Source organism: Mustela putorius, unplaced genomic scaffold, assembly GCF_011764305.1.
Source record: "Mustela putorius furo isolate JIRA1106 unplaced genomic scaffold, ASM1176430v1.1 tig00003988_pilon_pilon_pilon, whole genome shotgun sequence".
NCBI lineage: Eukaryota > Metazoa > Chordata > Mammalia > Carnivora > Mustelidae > Mustela > Mustela putorius.
The window spans coordinates 42,660-66,021 of record NW_025422127.1 but is presented as its reverse complement, the minus strand read 5'-3'; the positions used below and the strand labels follow the sequence as shown (position 1 = coordinate 66,021).

Here is a 23,362-nt window from a genome sequence, read left to right as displayed (position 1 = left end):
TTGCTCTCACCATTTTTTTCATTAATTTATCTTTTCCTTCCTAATCTTTCTATTTTGTTTTTCCTCTAAGTTATTATGAGTACGTGTGTATACTCTGTATATGTATATATATTATGTGTCATATGCATATAGACAAATCTAAAACAAATGTGGAAGGTAGATTTTATTTGATTAAATAGATTTCTTAAATCAGACTTTTAACTCTCAATTTATTTATTTTTTTTTTAAATTTATTTGTTTTCAGAAAAACAGTATTCATTATTTTTTCATCACAGCCAGTGCTCCATGCAATCTGTGCCCTCTATAATATCCACCACCTGGTAACCCAACCTCCTACACCCCCGCCACTTCAAACCCCTCAGATTGTTTTTCAGAGTCCAAGTCCATAGTCTCTCATGATTCACCTCCCCTTCCAATTTACCCCAACTCCCTTCTCTCTAACACCCCTTGTCCTCCATGATATTTGTTATGCTCCACAAATAAGTGAAACCATATGATAATTGACTCTCTCTGCTTGACATATTTCACTCAGCATAATTTTTTCCAGTCCCGCCCATGTTGCTATAAAAGTTGGGTATTCATCCTTTCTGATGGAGGCATAATACTCCACAGTGTATATGGACCACATCTTCCTTATCCATTCGTCCGTTGAAGGGCATCTTGGTTCTTTCCATATTAACTCTTAATTTATTAGCAAATAAAATAAATATAAATTAAGGTATGAACTACAGAATTAAAATTGAAATTGGTTGTTTTCTTCTTTTTGTTGTTTTATTTTTTTTTCTTCTTTCAATTTTTTTATTTAGAATAAATATTCTGTGCACCTACAGAGGGTCTAAACTTAGAATGATTTCTCTCTTTTTTTATGATTCTAAAATCTATCTTAGCAATTTTGTGCGGTTGCTATCTTATTGCACTACAGTATATGTTATTTAAAAGGACACTGACAAGGGGCACCATCTGGTGTTAACTTTAACCGCAGCTTCCTTTTCCTCCCCGCAAAGACCTTTGGCCAAGACTTCTCCATCATGAAGACTGAAAGGGTCCAGTGATACTCTGGCAGCAACGCAATTATTCCATGGAGGTAGCGGAAGGAGCTTAGGCTGCCTTCGATTCTCCCACACTATGCAAACTGCAAATGGTTCTGAAATTAGAACATGTACTGCTATACTAAAAAACTTAGGGACATGGAGAGTCAGCTAGAATAGAGGAAAGGAAAGTCCTAGGTGGGTAGGGAAGTAGGGCAGCCCATTGAAGAGCCAAGCTGCTTCGTCCAATACCTGTGTGCTTTAATTAAACAAACTCAGGCTGCCAACAGAGTAGACCTGCTCAATTCACCTTCCAAATCAGAACAGGACTTACAAGCTCAGGCTTGTGTTTTCTACTACGCACAGTAGATGAGCTTTTGTTGGTGAGGAGAAGCTCACAAGCAGGATCTCTACTCCTGCACAATATGATGCAGGCACACAACATGCCCAGCAGCTGAATAGCTGCAAATGCCAGGGCTGCCCAGATAATAGGCATCATGACTTCTAGTAACCTCTTCACAACTAGAGCCCCACATCCCTTAGCACAGAGGTCAGAGGGGTGGGCCAGACTGTCATTACAGCTGCTGAGCCTCTCCGCTGCAGCTACGAAGGACACTCTGGTTTTTGGTCTCTTTGAACCAGTCTGTGTTTTCCCAGCCTGACTAGATGTGAATTCCACAACAGTGAAGCTGTCTCTGTACATAATCAAGAGCCTGGCTAGCAGCATCAGGTTCGGTTCATTGTAGGTCTTACACACTTTCTGAATGCTGCGATCAACCTCACTTTCCACCTTTGCTCTGTAAGCATATCCCAAAACCACCACAGCAACTTATCTGACAAAAAGCAAGCATAGGATGATGACAAACATGGCAAGTCCACAGTGGCTTTCTCGGATTGTGGCACAGCAGCCAGTTAGGTCCATAATGAAGAGCAGGGCTCTTAAAGCTATGATCACTACCACGGACAAGAGAGTATACACATTTTCAAAGAAATGGTCACAGTCATAATAAGTGATAAAGATATAGGCTCCCACATAGCATAAAATGCCACCTGCCCCCCAGAAGATAAGGTTGGGAAACACCAGCAGAGTCTTGGAGGAGTGATGCTGCATTGGCCTCTGCAGCTGCGGCTGCCGGGGCCCTGCTCTGCTAGAGGGCTGTGCTCACCTAGTGAGGTGGCAATGGCTGGCCCAGGCACCTCCCTGCACCCAGTACCCTCCTTGCAATAGCAGAGCCCTGGATCCAGGCCTGATGACTTTTCTCTTAATTCTTCTTCTTCATCTTTTTTTTTTTTTAAAGATTTTATTTATTTATTTGAGAGTGACAGAGTGAGCAAGTGAGAGAAAGAAAGCAGGAGCAAGAGGAGAGGGAGAAGCAGACTCTCTGATAAGCAGGGAGCCTGAGGCAGGACTCCATCCCCAGACCCTGGGATCACCATCTAAGCCGAAGGGAAATGCTTAACCAACTCAGCCACCCAGGCACCCCTTTTCCTTAATTCTTAATGAAGTGTTAGGAATTCACTGGCAAGGCTATGTGCTGTGGTGAGTGCGGTGAATTGTGTAAGACAGATGAAACACAGACCTGTACCCCTGAAACATTATATGTTAATTAAAAAAATCTAAAAGACAAAAAAAGGGTTAGGAATTCATATTACTTATAGTTCTTTGATCATGGAAAGGGCTCAATAAATGCTATCACTATTTAATGTAGATATGTGGATTAGTCAGTACTTGGCAAAACATTAAATCAAAATAATCTCACTGATTGTGCTTTTTTGCTATATGCAAGAGCTGCCCATACGCAAATTATAGTTCCTTAAATGTCAGCTCAAGCTCAGCTCTTCATACAATTGTATCTAACAATCACAATCAACCATAATTTATTCTCCTCTTCTTTATTATAGTTTACCACAACATAACACTTGGTCACAAAGTCAAATTATTTTCTAGTTATATCAAGCATATACACTCTATCTGTCCAGCTTCAACATAAATAAATTACCCATAAGAATAAGGTACATCTTTTATACAGAGTCCAGAAAATTGTACAGATTTGGTAAAAATTTTAACGTAAAATACTTTTTGACTTTTTTTAGAGGCATAGCCCTACTTTATTAAAGGCTATAGTTTTTATGTAAATGAAAGTTCCAATTAAGCTTATCCATACAGCTCTTCAGAATATTCCCTTAATACTTTTCATCATCAGACACAAAGAAATACTACTAAGAATGCTTTTTCTACTCAAAAAATAAAATTCTTTTCATTTTAACTACTATTTTACTATATATGTTGACATATTTTCATATCATACTATGTAATAAATTAGTAATAGTCATGCATAATATATTATCAAGGTGAAAGCTCCCGAAGTAATAAGTTAATAATAGCCACACATCATATATTCTTTTTTTTTTTAATTTTTTATTTTTTATAAACATATATTTTTATCCCCAGGGGTACAGGATATATTCTTATCAAGGTGAAAACTCCAGAAGTATTTAATACAAAAAAAGAGCAGTTTTGCCAACTTAGGAAGACATTGATTGTCTAGAATTATATCCAGAAAATTTCTGGGTTCCTAACATAACTTCAATCAATTTGTGCTTTTGCAGATAATTTTTCCTTTTGTTAAATACCTCTATATAAATATATTTTAAAAGCAAAATATGCTATGCACTTATCAGTGTTATTAAAAATTCTATTTTGTTATTGACAATTAGAAAATGTATTAAGAATGTAAATTTAAGTATTAGCTGAAATAATGGCTAGCTATGTCTGAAAGTATTATCTTGACTACTTCATATTGAGTACAGATAAATAAATGTAGGGCATAAAAAATTATGCACAAATTATGAGCTTTACCATACTTTATATGCAGAAAAATATTAGGGCACACCTTTCCACTATGACCAAACAGCTCACTAAATTGAAATATTGACAAAAGTTGAAATAAATTTGGGGATTTGAATCATTGATAATGATATTCTATTTCTACATGAAAATAGATAGTGTCAGATAATTTGGAGATACTGTTGTTAATCTTCTGTGTGAGATCCTAGCTATTAAGACTGAAAATTATAACTTAGAAAGTAATGAAGCAATTGCATTCACTAAAGACCATTAAAACCCTGAAATTTCCATTGTTTAAATAATAATTTTTTGGATAAAATGAAGACTTTGTAAATGATTCCCACATAATAGAAATACTTTATTGATTAAACAAGTCCAAAATGAGATCAAAAACGTTTATGTATTAGTAAGTGACATCATCTTCTACTAAATAAAAGATGAACAAAATGAGAACTTTTATGTAAGAAGAAAAACTTATAACAACCAAATTTCTTTCAGCAAAATAAAAAATGATAACTTTTTATAATAAAGATAAGTGCTATTCCCAGAAAAATAATAGATATACTATATGTGATCAAATAATAAATGATCAAATAATAAATACTTGACCCAGACAGGATATATTTACTCAAAAGATTTACTGCTAGGAAACTGTTTCTTTTCTTAAAAAAAAAAAAGGTTTATTTGTACCTAAAAGGGTGTGGAAAACCTTTCCCAACTCCCCAACTTTCCCTGGTTATCAATACCTTCTCCTAAAGTAAAATCATCTCTACAATGAATTGTATATAACTTTCAATATTTAGCCTCTGCCTCCTTCTGTGGTGGACCTCTTTGCTAGTTTAAGAAGCATTTAGGAGGAAAGTTGAATTTGTTGTCATTGAATCCATGACAGATGGGAATTGGCATCATGGAAAAACAGAAGAAAATGTGATTTGTTTTACTTTATGTTCTATTCTGTGAGTGTGGTGTAACATTTTCTGCCTGAAAATAGGTACATATGTGAAACTGTTATATTGTGAAATTTTTACCTGTATTTGTTTAGATCAATCAACATTTTATTTAAAAATAATATGTACACAGTTGTGTCAACAAGCAAACATGAAAGGTAACAGACAAAACATAAAGAGACTATACATCTGTAGTTCAAGGCAGCCATTACCAGCTCTCTCCTACCTCAAACAGGTGAATTGGTTCTGCCTTAGTTTCAAATGAGCTCCTTCCATGGCTAAATCAGAGAATATAAAGGTTTAGGACCCACTGGGAAATGGTCCTTGGGTCATCAGAATTTGTCTGCTTCAAAATACTCAGGAATGCCTGGCTTTCTGTCCCAACAAACATAGATCAAACTAGCAGGTTAAAAAGAAGAAACAAATGGGCACCTGGGTGGCTCAGTGGGTTAAAGCCTCTGCCTTTGGCTCAGGTCATGATCTCAGGACCCTGAGATTGAGCCCCACATTGGGCTCTCTGCTCATTGGGCTCTCCCCCTCTCTTTGCCTGAATCCCTGCCTACTTGTGACCTCTCTCTCTGTCAAATAAATAAATAAAATCTTAAAAAAAGAAGAAGAAGAAGAAGCAAGAGCATATAAGCAGATTGAAATACCCACCAAGCCTTTCTTGTCATTCCATAGCTCTTAGAATTTATCTACCACTATTTTTCTTACTCATTTTGGTTTGTGTGAATGGATCTTTTGCTATTTCTTTGTCACCTATGCCCACCCAAAGTCAACTCAAAGCCCACTTAAAGTCAACTCAAAGACATTGTAATGGCTGTTCTTTCTCTAAACATCACATGACTAGCTCCCTCACGTCACCGAGATCTCAGAATTGGGCATTTCTCAAGGGAAGTTTCCCTGATCATACTATCAAGATAACCACTACTCAATCACTGTCTAACACTTAATTGGCTTGATATTTTATGCATAATAGATTTTTTTTTGTTGTTCACACCACTCTTAGATTTTGTTATTTCTTTATTTGCTATGTGTTTATTGTCTAGCATTCTCAGTAAACTGTAAGCTCCACTAAATGAAGGACTTTATGTACTAGCTTCTCTGTATGCCTGTGCAATTTTTTTGCAACTACCAGTTTCTTTATGATACTTTAGGGTGTCTACAAGACACCCTACAAGAAGGACACACAACATGATATCTTTGCTGAGTAAATATTTGTTGAGGATTTATTTAAGCCAAATTAGATGTCTAAATTAGATACTCTGTTTTATTGAGGTATAGTTGATTTATAATAAATTTTACATGTTTAAAATATATAGTTTGTTAAGTTTTGAGATATGCCGTAACCTATGAAAACTTCACCACTATCAAGAAAATAAATATACCCACCAATCTTAAAATTTTCTTATACCCCTATTAATCCTGGCCTTGCAACTGACCTCATACTCTCACATAGTAGATAAGTTCACTGGGAAAGGATTAATTAGCTTTGCAACCGTGTGGGTGTTTTCCAAAAGAAGAAGGAATAAAGGGCCTATTTTTAACCAACTGCCACTCTAATTTCTCCAATTAAGCATTATAAACAAAAAGCTATTCAGATATTCTGTTTCCTTTGTATATTTTCCACAAATACTCTACATAATAGCATTACCATTTTTTCTGTAGTTTTAAAATACAGCATACAGCAAATGTTATTTATAACTATTTTTTAAATAGCTATTCTTAATCACTTTTTTTTGGTCATAAACCTCAGTGAGTAAATGCATGTTTTATTTTCTAAAAGGTGGTGTATAGGGACTATACTGAGAGTAGAGGTATCTGTGGACTAATGGGGTGGTTAGGAATATTTTCTAACTGCAGCTAGAGTTCCTGCTGAGATCAGTGTAGTGATAAGATCCAAAAAGTAAGTGGAAATCTAAGCCATGTAAAAAAGTCCAAGAAAGATGGAAAACAATATTGGAAGCTTGAGGATGAAGTTAATATTCAGAGAGACAGATGAAAGCAGGGAGATTTCAATATATCGCATGGGTAACAAGAAAGCTAAGTAGGCTCTGTTACAATATGTGGTTAACATATACGGGCTCTCTGCACTGTGCTTTACGGTGGAAACAGTTTAGTTAGAGTCAAGACGAATGTGTTCCTTAACCAGGAATTATCTGGAATTAGTCATGCATCTTTTATCACTTTGCCAGTTCTATATAACAAAGATCCCCAAAATTTAGTGATTTACAACAGCAAGCATATATTATTATTTATGAGTCTATGGTTCAGCTAGGCAGTTCTGCTGTATGGACATGGTTCTCCCACATCCTGGGGAATCAACTAGCTATAAGCTCATCTAGAATGGCTTCAAGAGGGATGAATCAGTTCAGCTTTAATAGCTGTCTCTTCCAGCTGACTGACTTTGCTTGTTCTCATGCGAATTGTGGAGTTCAAGAGGCAGAGAGAGAATGCATGCTTGGTTTCTTGATTCTTACACTCTGAACTGTCACAATATTCCTCTGTCACATCTCTTTGCAAAAGCAAGTCACAGGACTCAGCTAAATTCAAAGAATGATAAACAGACATTTTCCTGCTGAATGGACCTGTAGCATAACATTGCAAAGGACATGGCCATTTTCCTACCCATCCGCCATACAGCTCATGAAGAATCATCTAATCACTAAAAAGCTGTGGCAACCATATTGCTGTCCTAGGGCTGCCATAACAAATTCCCCCAAACCGGTGACTTAAAACCACAGAAATTCATTCTTTCACAGTTTAGGAGGCCAGAAGTCTGGTGGGTCTGAGGAAAAAAACCGTTGCATGCTTTTCTTCTAGGTTCTAGTGCTGGCCAACAAGCTTTAGTACTCCTGGCTTGCAGCCACATCTCTCCATCTTCAGCCTCCATTTTGACATGGAGGTCGGTCCTGTGGATCTGTGGATCTATGTGTGTCTGAATCTCATCGTAAATAATGACCCTAGTCATTGGATTTATGGCCCACCCCAATCTAGTATAACCTTATCTTCACTGATTATATGTGTAAATGCCTTGTTTTCATATAAAATCATATTCACATGTATCCATTATCTCTGGGAGGACACAATTCCATTCACAACAGTGATCATATATATCATATGGGATATGCTGAAGAGAAATCAATACCTTGAGAGTCATTAAAAACAAGCCTGTAAACTAAAAAACAGACAAATAAAAGCCCAATCTATAAATAAATGTATAAGAAAAAGAGAAAATGCCAGTTAACATGCAAACAGCTTCCTTTACTTTCTTCTGGACCTTTGCTGTCTGTGTTCCCTTGCTAAACACAAGGCATGCTTCTTTTTCAACTTAAAGTTAAGCTCCTTTTGCAAACTTGTGCATGAAAATTCCTACCCCATCTGCTAACCGCTTTGCCATTTATAACCCATACATTACTATTTATTGTTGTCAAATTTTGTTTCATATAATTTTAGAGCATGTTCCTTTATGGATGACCAAAGTGAGTCTCAGAGAGTTTCTATTTTGATCAGGATCAATAAGATAGTTAATGAAAGAACCAGAAATAGCACCCAGAGTCTTATTTTTATTTTCAGATTTTACTAATTTTGCTTTTTCCCATTTTATTGAGATAAAATTGACATATAGCACCAATACAAGCTGAAGGTATAAATATAATGTCTTGACATATGTATATTACAAAATGATTCCCATGTAAGTTTAGTTAATATCCATAACCTCATACAGTTACAATTTTTTTTTCCCCATGTGATAAGAACTTTTAGGATGTACTCTCTTAGAAACTCTCAAATTGGAATGCCTGGGTGGCTCAGTGTGTTAAAGCCTATGCCTTAGTCTTGGGTCATCATCCCAGGGTCCTGGGATCGAGCCCTGTATTGGGCTCTCTGCTCAGTGCGAAGCCTGCTTCTCTTCCTCTCTCTGCCTGCCTCTCTGCCCAATTGTGATCTCTGTCTGTCAAATAAATAAATAAAATCTAAAAAAAAAAAAAAAGATACTCTCAAATTTACTCTACACTTGCATTAACTGTAGTCATGTTGTTGTACATTGCATCCACAGTACTTATTTATCTTATAATTGAAAGTTTGTACCTTTTGGCCAACTTTGTGTATTCCCTTCCTGTACAGCTTTCCTCTGGTAACCACAAATCTGATCTCTTTTTCAATGAGTGTTTTGTAGATTCCATATATAAGTGAGATCATACATTATTTGCCTGACTTATTTTACTTAGCATAATGCCCTCAGGGTCCAACAATATTATCATAAATGGCAGGATTTGCTTCTTTTTGATGACTGAATAGTATTCTATTGCATATATGTATTGTAAATATTTTTACATTGTAAATAATACTGTAATGAACATGAGTGTGCATATATCTCTTTGACATAGTGATTTCATTTCCTTTGGATATATACACAGAAGTGGAATTTCTGGGTCATACCATAGTTCTCACTTTATTTTTTTTTTATTGTTTTGAGGAACCATCATACTACATGTCCCATAGTGGCTGTTCCACTTTACATTTCTACCAGGAGTGCACTACTGTTCCCTTTTTTCCATATCTTCCCTACTATTTGTTATCTCTTGTCCCTTCGATGATACCCATTCACTCCAACAAGTCCAAGGTGATATTTCACTGTGGTTTTAATTTGCATTTCCTTAATGATTAGTGGCTTTGAGCACATTTTCATGTACCTCTTGGGCATTTGAATATATTCTTTGGAAAAATGTCTGTTCAGAACATCTTCCCATTTCCTTTTTTTTCATCTTCCCATTTTCAAACTGGATTATTTGCAGATTTAAGCTGTTGAATTGTATGAGTTCTTTATATATTTTGGCTATTAATCCTGTATCAACTTTATAATTTGCAAATATATTCTCCCATTCCATATATTCTCCCATTCTAAACAATTTTGCTATTTGTTTCTTTTGCTGTGCAGAAAATTATCAGCTTGTAGTCCCTCCCACCTGGTTTTTGTTTTGCTTTGTTTTTGTTGTTGTTGTTGCTTTTGCTTAAGGTATTATATCCAAAAATCATTGCTAGGATCTATGTCAAGAAGCATTTTCCCCCAAAGATACAGATGTAGTGAAAAGAAGGGCCATCTGTACGCCAATGTTTATAGCAGCAATGGGCACAGTCGCCAAACTGTGGAAAAAACTAAGATGCCCTTCAATGGACGAATGGATAAGGAAGATGTGGTCCATATACACTATGGAGTATTATGCCTCCATTAGAAAGGACGAATACCCAACTTTTGTAGCAACATGGGCAGGACTGGAAGAGATTATGCTGAGTTGAAAAAAGTCAAGCAGAGAGAGTCAATTATCATATGGTTTCACTTATTTGTGGAGCATAAGAAATAGCATGGAGGACATGGGGAGATAGAGAGGAAAGGGGAGTTGGGGGAAATTGGAAGGGGAGGTGAACCATGAGAGACTATGGACTCTGAAAAACAATCTGAGAGTTTTGAAGGGGAGGGGGTGGGAGGTTGGGGTACCAGGTGGTGGGTATTATAGAGGGCACAGATTGCATGGAGCACTGGGTGGGTGCAAAAATAATGAATACTGCTATGCTGAGTTTTATGATTTCAGGTCTTACAGATAAGTCTTTAATCTGATTAAATTTTTTGAGTGGTATAAGATAAAGGTCTAGTTTCATTCTTTTACATGTGAATATCTAATTTTCCTAGCACAGTTTATTGAAATGACTATCTTTTCTCCATTGAGTACTCTTAGCTCCCCCATCAAATATTTGACGTATATGCATTTAGGTTTTAAAAAGTAAGATTACTTTTTTTCCTACCACTTGTTTGAATTTGCTTTATTCACATATGGTTTTTGTTCGCATTAAAATATTAAAAATTGAGGGTCCCTGGGTGGCTCAGATGGTTGGACATCTGCCTTTGGCTCAGGTCATGAGCTCCAGGTCCTGGAGTCAAGTCCTGTATCAGGCTCTGGCTCAGTGGGGAGTCTGCATCTCCCTCTCCCTCTACCTCTCCCCTTGCTTGTGCTCTCTCTGTCTCTCTGTGTCTATAGCTCTCTCAAATGAATAAAAAATATCTTTAAAACTTTTTAAAAATTGATTAAACAAATTATCAATTTTTTTCTATCAAACATTCCTCTACAAATTTGTCAATAGTTGTAGATGGAGAAAATGCAGCCAGCTAATCTGAAAATTAATAATATCATTATAGTTTTTAAATTTTATTTATTTTTGTGAAAGAGAAAGAGAGAGGGAGAGAAAGCACAAGCAGGAGCAGAGGGAGGGACAGAGGGAGGGGCAGACTCTCTGCTCAGGAGGGAGTCTTTTGCAGGATTCAATTCCAGGATCCTGGGGTCAAGACCTGAGCTGATACGAGCTTAAGGTAGATGCTTTATGGATTGAGACACCCAGGCACCCATCATTATAGTTTTTTAAGGCCACCTCCAAAGGCCTATCTCAAATTATTTCTGCACCATCTCTAGATGGCCTTAAATCACACATAAAAGGTTATTCCCAACTAATTTATGATGAAGAGGGGTTTCTGTCTCCACATATCAATATATTCCATATCTACATATGCACATGCAATTTTTATCCTAGATTTAGAATGTTCCTTTCATAATGTTTCCATGAAAGCCATTTTTATAGAACTTACAAATTAATTCACTCAAATGGCATTCTTGATTGTTTTTTATCCATTAAACTTCTTCATTAAAACAGAAACAAAGAAAATCAAAAAAACCTGGAACTGACTTTTGATGATTTACACAGGAAAGATTGAAAATATGCGAGAAGTATACCACATATAAAATTAGAAGGAAAATTCAATAAGCAGCATTCAGGACCACGGTGAAAATCCAGATTCAGTTGTGTAAACACACTGATGTGGCCACAACAAAAACTTGGGACACCAGAGCTTAAGCTTGCACTACCAGCGCTGGACACTGGGGACCGCCACTGCCACCGCAGTTTCCACTGCCCCTAGACACAGAGTGGCTGGTTTCATGTGAAACACTGTCCCCATTTCTTTGCATCCATAAATCAGAATTCAAAATCTGATTAGTTAAGTTTAGTGTACAAGCCCACAAACTAGCTCTAAGGGAATCTGGTAAAATACTGTCTGGCCTTCACTTTATCCATGGAAAATGGTTTTGCCTTCCCTAAGACTCAAAAGGAGGAGTCCAGAGGCTAAGTGGTAATTCATCACTATTTCCTGCTTTTTGAATATAGTGAATTGTGGTAGCACAATGGAAACTCACAGGACTTTGCAACAAGCCTGTAGCACAGATGATGGTTCATGGGGGATACATAGTTATTGAGTATTGGGTCCTGAATTCAAAACATTGATTATCTGACTACCAAATATGTAGGTTTCATTCCATAATGAATCAGCATTTGATGTATATTTTATTCACTCTACTACCTGAAAATCCACAGAACTCACTATCAATATTATTTTGTAGTCCTAGATTATAAATGTGTATTATGTGCATTTTGTAGCATTGATTTTGGCAATTGAGAATTTTGCTTTATCTCCTCATTATATAATTGCATTTTTATTAATTGCTCTTGAGTTTTATCTCCTAACCACAATTAAAACTCTCTTTGGGCAGTGTTATTTCCTGCATATTAAATATAAATATAAAGCAATGCTATACATTGGACTAGATTCACTAATTTGACCTGATCACCATTGAAATAAGCCAGATAGACTTTTTAAGCTACATTGAAATATCAACACTTTAATTATTCTTCTTGCCTCAGTAAGATCTAACCAATTCTTATTTTAGAGGTACCAGGGGTACCAGTTTTGGCCTTTGAAGACATCCTGGACACTCAAAATTACAGACATTTGTAAGAAATATTTCCAGAAAGTCTTCTAAATAACAGTATAGGAGCATATATATTGGAAGAAATCTATGGAATTTTAAACATAAGAAAAATTCCTTTTTTTCATACAACTAAAAAAGACAATAATATCACTTTAAAAAAAAAAGTGATGAAAATATTTGTCCAAAGAAAACTCTGGAATTGTTGTTAGTGATAAAAATTTTAGCATTTTGGGGGGTGAACAACTCATCAAATAAGTCCTTTTAATCATCTCTTCAGATATAATAATGACTCTATTAATTAGCTTTTGGAACTCTAAAGAAGAAATCAATTTTTAAATTGAGGATGACAAGCTTGGAAAAAAAAGTCTCTTCAAGGAGTTTGTGGCTCTTTGACTTAAAGTTATAAATTTACTTGTACTTACATTCAATCTATAAAACTATATGTAAATTTGTAAATTGAGGATGACAAGCTTGATAACCAGTCTCTTCAAGGAATTTGTGGTTCTGTTACTTACACTAAATTTATGAATTTATTTGTACTTACACTAAATTTATACATTTACTTATAAATGTATAAATTTATTCATACTTAAATTAAATTTATAAAACTATATGAAATATATATGTATAACTATATTAAGAAAATTATATGAGGGCACCTTGGTGGCTCAGTGGGTTAAGCCGCTGCCTTTGGCTCAAGTCATGATCTCAGGGTCCTGGGATCGAGTCCTGCATTGGGCTCTCTGCTCAGCAGGGAGCCTGCTTCTCTTTCTCTCTCTCTCTGCCTGCCTCTCTGCCTACTTGTGATCTCTCTCCATCAAATAAATAAATAAAATATTTTTTTTAAAAAGAAAACTATATGAAACATAATGATCATATTCCCCAAAGAAGCCATGGATTTTAAATCAGACAAGATATGAAATATGTGAATACCTTATGAAAATTTTTTTTGCATCTTACAGGAGGAAATTAATTTTACATTTCTCTCAAAACAAAAATGCATAACTAAAGCATACCCTTTCATATATGGGGTCTAAACTATATTTTATGTTATTCTAACAATAATACTATCAAACACTCAGATAGGGTTTATTATGTATCAGGTGTTTCCATAAACTCTTTTCATAAATTACTGTTATTCTATTCTTGATTTTATTATGCTAGCTTATTAACCACATACACATTCACTGCTAAGCTGATTTTACAACCTCACAATCTACTCATGAGTCATAGTCAAATTGTGAAAAACCAGGGACAACTGACTGACTCAGTCAGTTAAGCATCTGACTCTTGATTTCTGCTAAGGTCATGATTTTAGGGTCAGAGGACTGAGCCCCATGTCAGGCTCCACCCTCAGTGGGAAACCTGCTTGAGATTTTCTGGATCTCCCTCTATCCCTCTCACTGTGCTTTCTCTATCTTTCAAATAAATAGATAGATCTATTTAAAAGAGAAAAAAAAAAGGAAAGAAAGAAAACCATTACAATAATCTTACCAGATGGTCACTGAATTTAGCAACATTAATTTGGAATTTGTGAGTTAAGCTTAAACAATTAAAAGGCCATTGAAGGAGAAAGCTTTAAAGGTACTGATATTTCCTACCCCAAACTCCCATTATGCTCAATGGATATAAACTTCAGAAAATAACAATTAAATTAAAATAAACATCACCAATTGCAAATTTGTGATAATTTTAAATTTCTCTGATATATTGACCAAGAATGATATAGGCTAGCTGCTGCTTAAAGAAAAATCTATACAATTAAGAAATATGTTGACTAATGAAGACTTAGAGCAACAGATACTATTGGTATAAACTGGATATTCAATACATATCTTTAAGAGCATGGGAATGTGAAATTTTCCAAAATTACATTTGACTCAATTTAATTTTGTGTTCTTAGTTGATTTAAGGCATTTATGGCCTTACAGACAAAATTCCCAAGTATAAATCGTGCTTTATCAGGACGAAAATGTCCTAGAGATTTTAAGAAATTAACATTGAATTTCAAATGTAGAAGGGTCTGAATTTGAATTTCTGTGACTACATCTCAATAACCCTACCTTGTCAAGATTCTTAAATTTTCTGATCCTAATACATCTTTTATGAAAAAATAAATGTATAACGGGATCTACCTGTTGGGTTGTTGTGAGGACATTTTTTTAGGATTTTATTTAAGGATTTTATTTAATTATTTGAGAGAGAGAGAAAGAACATAAGCATGGGGAGGGCAGAAGGAGATTGAGAAGCAGTTTCCCCACTGAGCAGGGAGCCTAATGCAGGACTTGATCCAAAGACTCTGAGATCGTGAACTGAATTGAAGGCAGTTGTTCAACTAACAGAACTTCTGGACACCCCACGAGGGCATTTTGTAATGTTTTGATAAATCATGTGGGCTATCATTATCACTATTCTTGCTTTTACTATAGTGGAAAGCAAGTATTTCTTGTTTAAATTCTAAGCAACAGCTAATTAATAAAAATTAATAAACAAGTCTGGATGGCTCAGTAAGTTGATTGTGAGAGTCTTGGTTTTTGGTTCATGTCATGATTTCAGGACCATGCTACTGAGTCCCCTGTCAGGCTTTGCACTCAGCATGGAGTCTGCTTGAGAATCTCTTTCCTTTCTCCTTCCCCTCTTTCTCTCTCTCAAATAAATAATCTTTAAAAAATAAAATAAAAATTAAGAGAGAAGGAGACTACAATAATTCTTAAAGAGACTATCCATCGAGATGATCTAACAATTATAAATATCTATGCCCCAAATATAGGAGCAGCCAATTACATAAGAAAACTGTTAATCAAGATAAAGAGTCATATTGATGTGAATACACTAATAGTAGGAGATATTAACATGCCTCTGCCAGAAATAGACAGATGATCGAAGCAGAAAATCAATAAAGAAACAAGAGCATTGCATGACACATTGGGACAGATGGACCTCATAGATACATAAAGAACATTCCACCCTAAAACAACAGAATACTCGTTCTTATCAAGTGCACATGGAACCTTCTCCACATACTGGGTCACAAATCAGGACTCAACCAATACCAAAAGACTGATATTATTCCCTGCACATCCTCAGATCACAATGCTTTGAAACTGGAGCTCAATCACAAGGAAAAGTTCAGAAGAAACTCAAACACCTGGAAGCTAAAGACCACCTTGCTTAAGAATGCTTGGATCAACCAGGAAATCAAAGAAGAACTTAAACAATTCATGGAAACCAATAAAAATGAAGACACTTCAGTCCAAAACCTATGGGATACAGCAAAGGGGGTCTTAAGGGGGAAATATATAGCCATACAAGCATCCCTCAAAAAAATTGAAAAATCCAGAACACAGCAGCTATCACTACACCTTAAAAAACTGGAGAATCAACAACAAATCAAACCAACTCCACACATAAGAAGGGAAACAATCAAGATTAGAGCAAAGATCAATGAGGTAGAAACCAAAGATACAGTAGAATGTATCAATGAAAATAGAAGCTGGTTTTTTGAAAGAATCAATAAAATCAATAAACCATTGGCCACACTAATCAAAAAGAAAAGAGAGAAAGCCCAAATTCTTAAAATTATGAATGAAAAGGGAGATCACAGCAAAGGCAAGGAAGTAGAAACAATCATCAGAAGTTATTATCAACAGTTATATGTCAATAAGCTAAGCAACCTAGATGAAATGGATGCATTCCTGGAAAACTATAAACTCCCAAAATTGAACAAGGAAGAAATTGACAACCTGAATAGACTGATATCTAGTAACAAGATTGAAGCAGTGATCAATAACCTCCCAAAAAACAAGAGCCCAGGACCTGATTGATTCCCTGGGGAATGCTACCAAAGTTTCAAAGAAGAAGTAACACCTATTCTCCTGAAGCTGTTTCAAAAAATTGAAGCAGAAGGAAAACTTCCAGACTCTTTATGAAGTCAGCATTACCCTGATCCACAAACCAGGCAAAGACCACACCAAAAAGGAGAATTTCAGACCAATATCACTGATGAATATGGATGCTAAGATTCTCAACAAGATCCTAGCAAACAGGATTCAACAGCGCCTTAAACAGATTTCCACCATGACCAGGTGGGATTCATCTTTGGGTTACAAGGATGGTTCAACATTTGCAAATCAATCAATGTGATAGAACAAATCAATAAGAGAAGAGGAAGAATTACATGGTCCTCTCAATTGATGAAGAAAAAGCTTTTGACAAAATCCAGCATCCGTTCCTGTTTAAAACGTTTTAAAGTAGAGGGATAGAGGGAACATTCCCAAACTTCATAAAATCTATCTATGTAAGACCCACAGCAAATATCATCCTCAATGGGAAAAAGCTTGCAGCTTTCCCATTGAGATCAGGAACATGACAAGGGTGCCCACTCTCCCAACTCTTGTTCTTCTATAGTATTAGAAGTCCTAGCTTTGTGGGATTAAGAGTCACTTATGGTTTGTCTCCCTCCCAATCCCATCTTGTTTTATTTATTCTTCTCCTACCCACTTAAGCCCCCATATTGCATCACCACTTCCTCATATCAGGGAGATCATATGATAGCTGTCTTTCTCTGCCTGACTTATTTCGCTAAGCATGATACACTCTAGTTCCATCCATGTTGTCGCAAATGGCAAGATTTCATTTCTTTTGATGGCTGCATAGTATTCCATTGTGTATATATACCACATCTTCTTGATCCATTCATCTGTTGATGGACATCTAGGTTCTTTCCATAGTTTGGCTATTGTGGACATTGCTGCTATAAACATTCGGGTGCATGTGCCCCTTTGGATCACTACGTTTGTATCTTTAGGGTAAATACCCAGTAGGGCAATTGCTGGGCCATAGGGCAGTTCTATCTTCAACGTTTTGTGGAAACTCCATGCTGTTTTCCAGAGAGGTTGCACCAGCTTGCATTCCCACCAACAGTGTAGGAGGGTTCCCCTTTCTCGAGGGTTGCTGGGGGGAGGGGGGTTGGGAGAAGGGGGGTGGGGTTATGGACATTGGGGAGGGTATGTGCTTTGGTGAGTGCTATGAAGTGTGTAAACCTGTTGTTTCACAGACCTGTACCCCTGGGGATAAAAATATATGTTTATAAAAAAAAAAAAAAAAAAGGAGTCCTAGCAACAGGAATCAGACAACAAAGAGAAATAAAAGGTATCCAAATTGGCAATGAAGAAGTCAAACTCTCTCTCTTCGCAGAGGACATGATACTTTATATGGAAAACCCAAAAGACTCCACCCCCGAACTACTAGAACTCATAGAGCAATTCAGTAACATGGCAATATGCAAAGTCAATGCATAGAAGTCAGTGGCTTTTTTATACACTAACAATGAAAATACAGAAAGGGAAATTAGAGTATCGATTCCATTTACTATAGCACCAAGAACCATAAGATACCTGGGAATAAACCTAACCAAAGACACTTGAGAATCACTACAAAAGGCCCCTCCCCCAGAAGATCAACAAGAGATCCAGCCAGAACCAAGTTCACCTACCAAGGAGTGCTGGTTCAATACCAAGGAGAGCAGCGGAATTCCAGAGGAGGAGAAAGCAAAGCACTGAACTCATGGCTTTCTCCATTGATTCATTAGTATTGCAGGTAATTTTATTTTTTTTTAATTTTTTTCTTCTGCTGCTAAATTTTTTTTAACATTTACCCTTTTCTTTTTTAACTATTTTATCTAATATATATATATATATATATATATATATATATATATATTGTTTTATATTTTTTCTTTACTCATTTTCTTTTTTTTTTCTGAACCTCTTTTTATCCCCTTTCTCCCCCCCCCCAATTTGGGGTCTCTTCTGATTTGATTAAAGCATATTTTCCTGGGGTTGTTGCCACCCTTTTAGTATTTTATTGGCTCCTTCATATACTCTTATCTGGACAAAATGACAAGGCAGAAAAATTCACCACAAGAAAAAGAATAAGAGGCAGTAGCAAAGTGATCAATGGTGTTGGAGCCACAGTAGTCTAACTGGAGAAAAAGAATAACTAGTGGGAAGATATTTAAGAATGCTGCTAGCCAAGCACAGAAGACAAGTAAAATGCAGACTCTTTTGTTCATGACGGTGGTATAATGCAAGGGTTTACAGATGGCAACATAGCGGTCATAGGACATGGCAGTTAGAAGGTAAAACTCAGTTATTCTCATAAAGATGAAGAAAAACAACCGAGCTGTACAAATATTGTATGAGATCATCTTGTCTCTGGTGATAATTGTGCCCAGAACTCTAAGAATACAGACAGTTGTAAAGGATATTTCTAATACAGAGAAGTTCCTGAGGAAGAAATGCATGGGGGTCTAAAGATGGGAGTCAACCAAGGTGAGAGTGATGATGGTCAAATTACTAGTGATATATATATATATATATATATATATATATATATATATATCAGTATTCTATAATTTTAAAAATATATATATATGATAATTAATATATATATATATGATATAGTCTCCAGCTGTGGGTCATCTGATAGCCCTAGAAGAATGGATTCTGTGGGTACTGTGCGGTTTTTCATTGCTGATCCATTCTTCCCCCCTGTAAAGCGGAAACTGTATGTTCCCCTATAGAACATAAAAAGTTAAAACATGATTGAAGTTAGAGTACAGAATTTTAAAAATATCCACAGTGATGAATAATCTATGAAACCCAAAACAAATGTTTTCCTTCAGCAACTCTCCAATTTGTACTGGGCCTCACATTCAGGTAATACATATTATTTGAAGTTAAATACTGATTTCTTTTTGTTGAAAATGCACTGTCATGAGCCATGGATAAAAAAATCTTATGCTAACATTTAAGCAGAAGCTACTTATTTTGATGTTTTTAAAAATAATATTCTAATTATTCTTGAAAATATTTAGCTCCTTTTATTAAAAAAACATGAAAATATTCTAATTGATATTTTTCTTGTCCTCAATATTATAAAAACTAGTCTGGATTATGGATAATATAAATACAGGGTTTCATATCTCACAGGGGTTATTTGGGCCCACCTCCACATTTCATATTTGGAGACCTACATAGTTTAGAAAACTTCCACAAGTTTACACAATTAGTCACCATAGTATTCATCTCACTGTACAACATGCATGTTTATCCATGGGAATGTTGGTATTCCCTCATAAATTACTTTCTTAAGAGTTTGGTTGATGCTATCACACTCTTACCTTTTTTTTTTTTTTTTGCTTTATTGATAAAAAGATCTAATAGACAAGAAGATAACCTTCTATTAGTAAATTAAATAAATGCCTAGAGTAGTTGAAATCATTCAATGCATAATCCTTTTCCTTTTTATTTCTTTTTTTTAAAAATTATAGAATACTGCTATGGAAAATGAACAAATGGATGGTCAAAATAACATCAACTATGAAGCAGATATTCTTTCCAATTTTAAAAATAATCCTTTGTATGTGACAGAGTACATTTTTAAATTAGGTAAAAATGAACAATCCGAGATTTATTTCTTTGTTCCTGCTTTAGGATTTTATTAATAGTCTCTTGATAGTAGGCAATTATTTAATTTTTAATATTTAAATGATTGTAAGTCCACAAACATATATGCAAATGTGATCTTTAAAACATTTAAGTAAAATGAAGATTCCTTATATTATATTGAAGAATAACAAATTTACTTACTTCTTGATTCTTCTTGATGACCTAGTCTCAAATTTTAACAACTGATTTGCTTAAACATTTACACAATTTCAGAGTGGGTAAATTGATTTAACAAAATATTTGGTTTCTACTGTGCTCTTAAAACAAGTGTGTTGATTTAACTTTTTCATGGTTCTTAGGAATTATAATTCTCTTTGACTCGCAATTTCCTTCATTCCTGATATAAAATACTGACAATATTTTATTATAATTCAACTCATTCTTGCTTTTCATCTCTCTCTCAAACTCTACATACAATTCAGTTACACCTAGGTTGACTAGTACTTTCCCATTTGCCTCTAATCATATAATACAAAGCACTATTTATTCAATCATTTTTCTTTCTATTCATGCAAATATTTAAAATCAGTATTTTGTAATTCTATGATTATACATCTATAAAACCTAAGTAATATTTTCCTTAAGTTCATGGACTGTTATATTTTCCTCCAAACAGGAAATTTTGGAACAGAGGAAATTTGAAAACAGGAAATTTGGTTTTGAGAAACCAAAAATATGCAATGTTCTTTATGTCTGCCATAGAAATGGAACTGGACTTATTTTATCTGTGTCTTTTTGTTGGTCCAGGGTAATTCATTAAGTAAACAGAGTACCAAGGAGAAGAATCCTTAAAGACAGAGGTGAATCATTTTTATAAATATTGATTAAGAAGTACAAACAGCAAAATGACTCAGATAAATAGGTAAATATAGAAACGATGAGATCCTAAGTATGTGAAAGCTAGATTTAGAATTTCACACTTCTATTGCTTCTCGGACTTTTGGCTAAGATCAAGTGTAAAATTTCAGTCTTCTGTGATTGCATAAGGAACACACATTTTTCTTCCAGAAACTGGACTTGACTTCAGTAGAATTAGTGTGCTTATATCTTTTGAATTTTGGGTATCCAGAGAAGAATTCTTTATCAGGATGAAATGGTGGAAAACACTGCTGTGGATTTCTAGTATGACTGATTGTTTTCTGAAATGGACAACCTCTTAAAGACTGATGAGGAGGTTTATACTTACATTGACCCTTTGAATTTAGGGAAGCCATTCCCAAGCCTTTTGTGGCTTTTATTGCCTTTTGACGACTTTCTTCACTGTGTTATTTACTTCCATTAAACAGCTATTTATATTTGTGTATGACATCTTCTCATATTGAGAATATTTGTGAATCAATAAAATAAATATCTGGAAAGCTGGCATTGGATATTTTGTCTTGTTTATTTCCAGAATTCCTTCAATGAAAGATGTCATTTTTATTACTAGAAGGGTAATATAATATAGAAATATAGAGCATCTCAATGGCTCAGTGGCTTGGGCATCTGCCTTCGGCTTAGGTCATTGTCTCAGGGTCCTTGGATTGAGCCCCACAACAGGCTCTCTGCTCAGCAGGAAGACTGTTCCCCCTCTGTCTCTGCCTGCCTCTCTGTCTACTTGTGATCTCTCTCTCTGTGTCAAATAAATAAATAAAATAAGAAGAAATACATATGAGTACCATATGTACACATATGTGTAATATAAATTTATATTTAACAATTTATCTTATTTTCTTTGCAGTTATAAATGTGGGCATAAAACATGTGTGCATTTAATACCAGTAATGCAGATTATTACTATTTGTGGGAGTCAGGATGCAGATTATTTACAAGATTGAAAGATGAGTGTATTTGAAAGTGGGACAAAAGAAAGAAGTGGGAAAGGATGAACAAACCACTGACTCACACATGGGAAAATATGTAGATGCTGAGATGTGTTGAATTTATAACTGCTACACATTAAAATAAGCATTGAAAATATTATTCAAGATATTTCAAGTGAAGATGGTGAAACTGATTCTCTACTTGTGAAAATTCTATTCCTTTGCCTTTAGTTTTGTATTCAAATAGCAATTCTTTTTATATTTTACTCAAAGCTTTTATTGATTACCAGGCACTGACCATAAAATTATCTCATTTTTTCAAACAAGCAGACAATACAAAACTATCTGAGGTCAGTGCTATTATTATTCGGGAAAAGAAAGATTCTGAGGCAGAAAGAATTTAAAGTGTCTGGTGTTCACCATTTTTGTGTTTGTGAGCAACACAATTTTTAGTGTCTCACAGGGAAAGGGAATGAATTTCTATCTCACAAAGCACTGTACTTCATGAAATATCCTATTAGACATGTTTCTTCTCCATATCTTTTCTCAAACTCATAGATACTGGATTGCCTCTCTCTTTCTTCCTTGATCAATCATCCTCTTACTCTCTAACTTTCTACCCTTACTGCTTTATTCCTAGTTCCTAATAGCTGTCTAGCTTTTCTCTAGGCCTTGGAATAATTTACTTTTAATGAAGACTGATTACACCTGTTACCCTCCTATCCACAAGCTAGTAGGCATCTGCTTTTTAGTAATGTGTCAATTACCTCCATGTATTCTGAGGTTGATGAGTGACTATGTTTTAGGTCAATGAAACATCATTTAAGCTACAGGTTTCACGCTCCTCAGTGGAGGATGGATTTTAATTACAAATAATGGTTTGCTCTAACATGTTCTAAATCAAATATGAAATTTATTAAATCAAATGGTTAAGGGATCCAAATCTTTTAAGACTTTCTCTAAAACCTGAACTGGAATCCTATTACTTATTACTCTCAGTATATATTAATAATCATTTTCAGTGATATATTATCATGCTCTTGTGCAGGTAAGCCCCTCCACTAGATGTCTGGTTGGCCTCATGCTTACTAACTACCATCATTTAATTGAGCTATTATTCTATAAGTTGAATTTTTAGTCTCAAAGTCTATTGATTGACAGATGATATTGGACCTGTTAAGTTACTAGTTGTAACCCATATAGTTAAGAGAATCCTTTTTGTGTGTGAAAAAATAATAATGGTTTTCATCATGGAAGTTCCTACAATTAGAAATCTCCAATGCAAACCTTAACAAGAACTGTTCTCAATAACTTCATGAGAGATCAATAGACATCAAATAAATTGATTTTTGCATAGTTGTCAAAAGACCCAATGTAGAACAGGGAGCCAAGATGGCAGAGAAGTAGTAGAA

The 23,362-nt window shown here is 35.1% G+C and overlaps 1 pseudogene; it reads right to left on the bottom strand.

The window, feature by feature from the left end:
- Positions 1 to 1,329: 1,329 nt before the first annotated feature.
- LOC101685624 lies at positions 1,330 to 7,394 on the bottom strand (annotated as a pseudogene).
- Between the last annotated feature and the right edge of the window lie 15,968 nt (positions 7,395 to 23,362).